Consider the following 7,137-nt stretch of genomic DNA (forward strand, 5'->3'; position numbering starts at 1 on the left):
GTGTTTATGTGGCGATGAGATTTCTGAGCATTTGACACTTCTGGAGAATGATGCAGACGGACACTTATCTTCTAATTCTCATGCACCAACTCCCAGCGAAAGCTCCACCTCTAGAATAGTAAAATCTCAGAGAAAGAGACTTCTTTCTTGGTAGATTCCAGTCCCCACTTCAAACAGAACAAGGGATACAGAGAAAGAAATCTTTCTCTAAAAATCCCAAAAAGCAGACTGCCTTGAGTTATTTGGGAAAGCCTAACTTTCCCCCATCATATGACCTTACACATCAATCAACCTAATCAAGCCTACTCTGCAATGTTCCAGGGGAAAACATCAAATAGCAGAACCCTGCATTAGTTCAGATTAACTCAAACAAAATGTAGCAATTCAGATCAATTATGCTGCTGCAGGAACAACACAGTGCTGCTGTAAGCAGGTAAAACAGTTCCAGTAATAAAAATAAATTGTGACTACAGATCATGCACAAAAAACATGACAAATACATTTCTTAAAGGCACAGTATCATCAAAATTGCTTGCTCCCTTCCTCCCTCCCTACCTTCATCTTCAACTTAATGCAATCTGCAGCTCCAGCCCTTGTTGGAATTTTAATGTTATGAGACCCTTGAGTCAGGAGTACATCTGTGCCAGTTCTGCTCCACCATGGAGAGAGCACATAGGAGCATTGTTCTCACCCAGTTGCCTCATGATTATTAGGGTGTCCCTTTTGAATGAGCCAGTTGTGATGACCTTGAAACTCCACCCACCCAAAATGACCCTCCTCGCATTTCTAGGGATCACAGTGTCAGAAGGACAGGGTTCTAGAATGAAGTGTGTGAAATAGTGTGTGTCACATTCCAGACTCACTCCACTATCTTCAACACTCCCCATTACCTCGACATTCCCCCAATCACCCATGACCCAGCCAATGTAGCCATTCCTCTCCACTCTGTCACCACTGTTAGTGTTGTGCCTATAGCCACCTCCCTCCACATGCCTCCTCTCCTCTATGAGCAGACAAATATTACCTTCCCAGTGCCCACCCTGACCCACAGCCCTCCAAATAGGCCCAGTGGTATTATTACTGGGCTATTAATCCAGAAACTCAGCTAATGTTTCGGGGCCCTGGGTTCGAATCCCACCACGGCAGATAGTGGAATTTGAATTCAATAAAAAATATTCAGAATTAAGAATCTGCTGATGACTGTGAAATAATTGTCAATTGTTGGGAAAACCCATCTGGTTCACTAATGTCTTTTACGGAAGGAAATCTTCCATAGCGTAGATAGAGGATTGGCTGTCAAATAGGAGGCAGAGAGTGGGGGTCAATGGGTGCTATTCGGATTGGCGGTTGGTGACTAGTGGAGTGCCCCAGGGGTCGGTGCTGGGGCCTCAGCTATTTACCATTTACATAGATGATCTGGAGGAGGGAACCGAGTGTAGGGTGTCGAAATTTGCTGATGACACCAAGATTGGTGGAACGGCAAATTGTGCGGAGGGTGTGGAGAGTCTGCAGAAGGATCTAGATAGGCTGGGCGAATGGGCCAGGAACTGGCAAATGGAATTTAATGTTGGCAAATGTGAGGTTGTCCACTTTGGTAGGAATAATGGTAGGAAGGACTATTACTTATGTGGCAAAAAACTGCAGCATGCGACGGTGCAGAGGGACCTCAGGGTCCTTGTGCATGAGTCGCAAAAACCCAGCCTGCAGGTGCAGCAGGTGGCCAGGAAGACAAATGGGATGCTGGCCTTCATAGCGAGGGGGATTGAATATAAAAGTAGGGAGGTCTTGCTGCAGCTGTATAGGGCATTGGTGAGGCTGCAGCTGGAGTACTGTGTGCAGTTTTGGTCGCCGCACTTACGCAAGGATATTTTGGCCTTGGAGGGAGTGCAGAGGAGGTTTACTAGGCTGATGCCGGAGTTGAGGGGGTTGAGCTATGAGGAGAGGCTGAATAAACTAGGCTTGTACTCGTTAGAGTTTAGAAAAATGAGGGGAGATCTCATTGAGACATATAAGATGATGAATGGGATGGATAGGATAGAGGTGGAGAGACTCTTCCCGCTCAGAAAGGACAGTAGGACTAGAGGGCACTGCCTCAAGATAAAGGGGGGGGCGCGGTTTAGAACGGAGTTGAGGAGGAACTTCTTCACTCATAGGGTGGTGAATCTCTGGAATTCTCTGCCCATTGAAGTGGTGGAGGCTGCCTCGCTAAATATTTTTAAGACGCGGGTTGATGGGTTTTTGATAAGAGAGGGGATTAAGGGTTATGGGGAGAGGGCGGGAATGTGGAACTGAGCCACGACAGATCAGCCATGATCTTATTGAATGGCGGGGCAGGCTCGAAGGGCCAGATGGCCTACTCCTGCTCCTATTTCTTATGTTCTTATCCTTACCTGGTCTGGCCTACATGTGACTCCAGAGTCACAGCAATGTTCTTTCAATGATTTTCCACTGTCGTCAGGCAACTAGGGCTGGGAATTAATGCTGGCCAGCCAGTGATGCCCATGGCCCTTGAATGAATAATAAACAATATCTGAGTGAGCTGTTTCATCTGTTTCCATCCCCCTCCCACCATCTACCTCATTGTGATTATTCCCTCCAGTCAACCCCCAGGACCCCAGCATAAACAGTACTATCCTTACACACTAGGACCATCTCTTTACCCCCACCCCGAGACAAAACCCTCTCCTCCACCCAACTGCAGGCTGCAGGACCCAAAAATCACGACACTTGCCTCCACTCCAGATCCCTGCACCCTCACGTTCATTCTGTGCCTCCCTCTCTGCCCTGACAATCTGTCACCCTCCCATTTTTCCACCTTTCACCTGCTATCAGTGTCCAGACTCTGCCCCATCTTTGCCCACTATTCCGGGCTCCTGCGTCCCTCCTTCGTGTAGCTTGGCTGACCAGCATCTGATTTGAGCCAAGAGGCTGAGACTGTGAACCGTTCCCAAGAGGCCAAAGCAGCCTCCAGGCCTTTCAACGTCCAGGAAGATGTCTAGCTCACTGGGTGTGAGTCACCAATACATCGTTGTAAAAAAGAAAGTTCTACTCTCCCACTGGTGGGGATGTTAATTCGGAGAGGGGGCATTCTTCCATCGATGGACTTTTAATGAACAGAATCCCAGGTCCAGAAGGCTCTGTCCTGTATAAGCATATCAAAAATGAATTGTGAGATAACACTGATTTCTTCTCGATCTCTTAGGTCTCATTGACAGTTCCTTGGACTCCAGACCAATCTGCAGCAGCTGCAAAAACCTGTGACTTTTTATTTGTGAAAATTTTTGAAATGCATGTTGAAATGTGAGATGAGTGCTTTGCAAAGCCAAATTCCCCCTATTCTTATCAGGTATGTGCAAAGTACCCTCCTGCTCAAGTGAGCTCGCTGTTGAAAATCGATGTTATCCGAATACCATCTTATTTTTGCTCACTTAGGCCTCGCTGCTTATATCAGCCTGAGTTTTGATTCCAGAGAGCTTGTGGTGGGACATCCACGGTTTGGTTCTGATTACCCTTGTGAACATTATTTTGAGGTAAGGACCAATGATTGGATTGCATTGCAAGAGAAATAGGAATAAAGCAAGTTTTCTTGAAATACGTCACTCTGAGGTAAATATGAATGAACAGCGAAACTGCAGTAGAACAAATCACGTTGCACAGTAAATAGCAGATACGACGGAGACACAGTTCATGGATTTCACACACCCAGACACCACTGATCATGCTGAATCCACAAAATATTGTTAAAGCTCCATCTCCCTCATGAGGGATTTCAATTTTGTATATTTGAAGATCTGGCTTCTGAATATCCTCAAAAGATGTTCTAACTCAGGGACCCGCAACAACCTAATCGTTCAATCTCTTAGACCATAAGAATTAATAACAGGAGTAGACCAGCCAGCTCTTGAGCCCATTCAGTAGGATTACACTGATCTGATATTCCTCATTTCCACTTTCCTGCCCTTTCCCCGAAACCCTTGATTCCCTGATGAATCAAAAATTTATCTATCTCGGTCTTAAATATATACAAGGACTCTGCCCGCACAGCTCTCTGTGGCAAGGAATTCCAATAGCTCACAACCCTCTGAGAGAAGAAATTCTTCCTTATCTTTAATGTGTTCTGTAAACTTGTTGTGCTAGCTACTCTTTCCAACTTGATTAATGTAATCAACATTAAGATTAAATTCACCCTTATTTATTGCTCTACTCTTTCTACATTCTCCTATTATTTGCAGATTCATGCCCTGTCCTATAGTGTGGCTAATGTTTCGGGGGTCTATGCGCTACTCTACCAATGTTTCCTTTCATGGCACAGTGGTTAGCACTGCTGCCTCACAACGCCAGGGATCCGGGTTCGATTTTTGGCTTGGATCACTGTCTGTGTGGAGTCTGCACGTTCTTCCCGTATCTGCGTGTCTCCAGTTTCCTCCCACAGTCTGAAAGATATGCTACTTAGGTTCATTGGCCATACTAAATTGTGTGGCAGCTAGGGGACCATCACAGTAACTTTATTGCAGTATTAATGTAAGCATACTTGTGACACTAAGAAGTTAAGTAATAAGTAAAAAATAAATTTCCCTTGCCGTACATTATCTCCCATCCAAGTGGACTCCATATTATCTGAGCCTAGATCATCTCTCACAACTGACCTCATTTCATCTCTTATTAATAGTGCTACCCCACATTCTCCTTCATTCCTGTCTTTCTGAAAGGTCAAATATTCCTGGATGTTAAGTTCCTAGTTTTGATCACCTTTTAACCATGTCTCCAAAATGGCTATCAAATCATACCCATTTATCTAAAGTTGCATTGTCAAATCATCTACCTTATTCTGGATGCTTCATGTATTAAGATACAAGGCCTTCAGATTTGTCATTTTGCCATTTTTAATCATTCTAACTTTTCTTTGTACTGTGGTTCTATTTGCCTCTCACCCTTGATTATCCTGCCTACCATTTTTGCATTTCACTGTTCTGACTTTTATTACTGTCCTCATTTCTTTTTCGCTTGTCACCCTGTTTAGCTTCCCATCCCCCTGACATTCTAGTTTAAACCCTTCCCAAGCACACTAGAAAATACTTGCTCAAGGACATTAGTCCTGGTCAAGCCAAGGTATAACCTATCCAGTTTTTACTGGTGTTCCCGCTCCCAATAATCTTTAATTTCCCAAACCTCAAAGATGTGAACACAAATCATGAATAAGGTATCAGTCAAGACTTTTCTCTGTGCTTTGGGGACCAGATCAGAAAATCCAAGTTATGGTATAAAGATAGCCTAAAAACCAATTTTATTTGATCTTGGCATAATGTGTTTCGCTGTTGTTGAATGTTGGAGCTGTACAAAACGTTGGTTAGGCCATAGCTGGAACATTGTGTGCAGTTCTGGTCACCTCACTTTAGGAAGGATGTGACTGCACTAGAGGGATTACAGAGGAGATTCACCAGGATAAAAGCAAATTACTGCGAATGCTGGAAAATCTCAGCAGGTCTGGCAGCATCTGTAAGGAGAGAAAAGAACTGACGTTTTGAGTCCTGATGACTCTTTTCTCCGGGCGCTCCAGTTTCCTCCCACAGTCTGAAAGACACGCTGGTTAGGGTGCATTAGCCATGCTAAATTCTCCCTCAGTGTATCCAAACAGGCGTCGGAGTGTGACAACTTTGGGATTTTCACAGTAACTTCAATGCAGTGTTAATGTAAGCCTACTTGTGACACTAATATATAAACTAAACTAAAACCAATTGTTAACATCTAGATTAGTTCAGTTACTGTTTAGAAAACATCCGGGGGGGGATTTTGAGCGCAGACTCTCCATCTGTGGGATCGGGGGGGGGGAGGATACTCAAAATCCAGCGAAACCCAGTAATTGCAAATCTCGGCGGCGATCTCTGATGTTCACTGCCCCTCACCGGTGACATAATCACACTCATGCCCTTTTTGGGCCCTAATTTCAGCACATTTACAGACATTTCAATATCATTAAAGGCCCCTCCCTCGCCACAGGATTCCCCCGGCTGTAATTTTGTACTTTGCCAACATGACATCGTGTCACTGAGGTTTACAACAGGTTCATCCCGATGTGAACCTATAATGGGGATTCCCCCGGGGGACAGGAACAAGGCCAGGCAGTGCCCCGACAACGTCTTGGCATAGGTTGGCACTGCCAGGTTGACATTGTGCCATCGTGGCAGTGCCAAACTACCAGAGACAGTGCCAAGGTAGGCACTGACAGGAACTTCATGGGACAATCATTTATTTGTGTTGGTTTTGGGGTGGGTGGGTGAAGCGGATGTGGGAGCAGTGGGGATGCCAGCGATGACTGCTTCGGGGAGACGGGTTGATGGGGGTGCTGGCATGACTGTTTGAGAGGTGGGGGGAGAAAGGGTGATGCCAGCTCTGATCACCATGTGAGGGGAAAGGTTGAGGATGGCAGAGCGATGCCGTCTTTGATCACGAGGGTGGTTGGGAACCCCTGAAACTACCAAAGTGGGGGGGGGGGGCTTATTTTCCCTCTGATCGGGGCACCCTTTAAAAATGGCACACCCATCTCAATGCAGCAACTTCACTGGCGTGTTCAGGCCCCGCCCCTCAACATGGCAGGGTGAAACACACCTTTTATTGACAATTTACCATAGGATCTGGAGAGAAACCTGCCCTTTTTCAGTCAGATCCATGGGTGGCACGGTGGCACAGTGGTTAGCGCTGCTGCCTCACAGCACAAGGAACCCAGGTTCAATTCCGGCCTCAGGTCACACTATCTGTGTGGAGTTTGCACGTTCTCCCCGTATCTGCATGGGTTTCCTCCGGGCGCTCTGGTTTCCTCCCACAATTCAAAGATCACAGAAACCCTACAGTGCAGAAGGAGGCCATTTGGCCCATCGAGTCTGCACTGACCACAATCCCACCCAGGTCCTACCCCCTTTTTTACCCGCTAATCCCTCTAACCCACGTGTCTCAGGGCACTAAGGGGCAATTCAGCATGGTCAATCAACCTAACCCACACATCTTTGGACTGTGGGAGGAAACCGGAGCACCCGGAGGAAACCAACAATGTGCTGGATTGGTTGATTGGCGATGCTAAATTGACCCTAATGCCAGGGGGATTAGCAGGGTAAATGTGTGATCTTACAGGATTAGGGCCTG

This window comes from Carcharhinus amblyrhynchos, chromosome 9, assembly GCF_965287045.1.
Source record: "Carcharhinus amblyrhynchos chromosome 9, sCarAmb.v2.hapA, whole genome shotgun sequence".
NCBI lineage: Eukaryota > Metazoa > Chordata > Chondrichthyes > Carcharhiniformes > Carcharhinidae > Carcharhinus > Carcharhinus amblyrhynchos.